The following is a 1,015-nucleotide window of genomic DNA, read 5'->3' on the forward strand; positions in this document are numbered from 1 at the left end:
CCTTTTTGGCCGTTTGGAGCATCCAGAGGTGGCTGGGTTATTACGCGAGCTTGGCCGTGCGTATAATTATCCCGGAAGAAGCTCAGGACCCTCCGCTAATGCATGGATCACGGTTACCTTATTTCCAGGTCACTTATGATGCAACTCAGCCTCTGTCAAACGACAAGGCCGAACGCGGGGAGCCCCGAGATTTGTCCGCTGACCCTTCTGGGGTGGCAGTATCCACGATAAAATCAGGAAATCAGGCTCTACTTATGACGGCGATGTAGAGGAGTGTTGATTTGTTTAAGGCATCTATCAGAATCAAAGCAGGGGTTGGTTACTTTAAGCATGCAAGTAGCAAGTACCAAAAAAATGGTTACCACACCAATAACTAGAAAACAAAGACTAGGCATTCGAGACAACAGCTAAACAAAACAGAGAGTCCCAATTCTGCTAACGCCAACGTAGAAACGTGTACAGACTGTTACAACACTGCAGTTGATAAACCAGACATATGTGCATTTAGTATGCAGGCACAGAGGTGCACAGGCGTATGACGGAAAAATTAGCATAGCCGTGATGAACGAAGCTCATTTCTGAGGTATGAAAAAAATTGGAATCTGGAAGCAGATGCCCACACTGACAGTACGCAAGGCTATATACAGTATAAATTTTCGTACTAATTGCACTCATTCCTAAAAGCACCATTTTACAGTATATTAATCCTCGTGAAGCGATTAGCAATATGTCTACAACACTGCCCTCTGATGTGGGTACCTACCCTACATCCCTAGTCAGTAACAAGCCTGTATAGAAATGAGAATGATTTATACCACTAAGGGCATCCGGCCATAAAACACATGCCGGAACCATGTCTGGAGTACCGCATCCTCCGGCAAAAATAACATGATCAACTACCTGTGAGGCAAAACTAAATGGGCGAAACCATATTAGGAATGCTTCCTGAGACGCAATCAGCATTCCCCCCCCCAGAGCACGATCTAGCCTCCCTGGTGCGCCGTGCGGCCGAACA

This window comes from Haemaphysalis longicornis, unplaced genomic scaffold (assembly GCF_048455015.1).
Source record: "Haemaphysalis longicornis isolate Haplotype H1 unplaced genomic scaffold, Haemaphysalis longicornis Haplotype H1 scaffold_3, whole genome shotgun sequence".
In the NCBI taxonomy this organism is placed as follows: Eukaryota; Metazoa; Arthropoda; class Arachnida; order Ixodida; family Ixodidae; genus Haemaphysalis; species Haemaphysalis longicornis.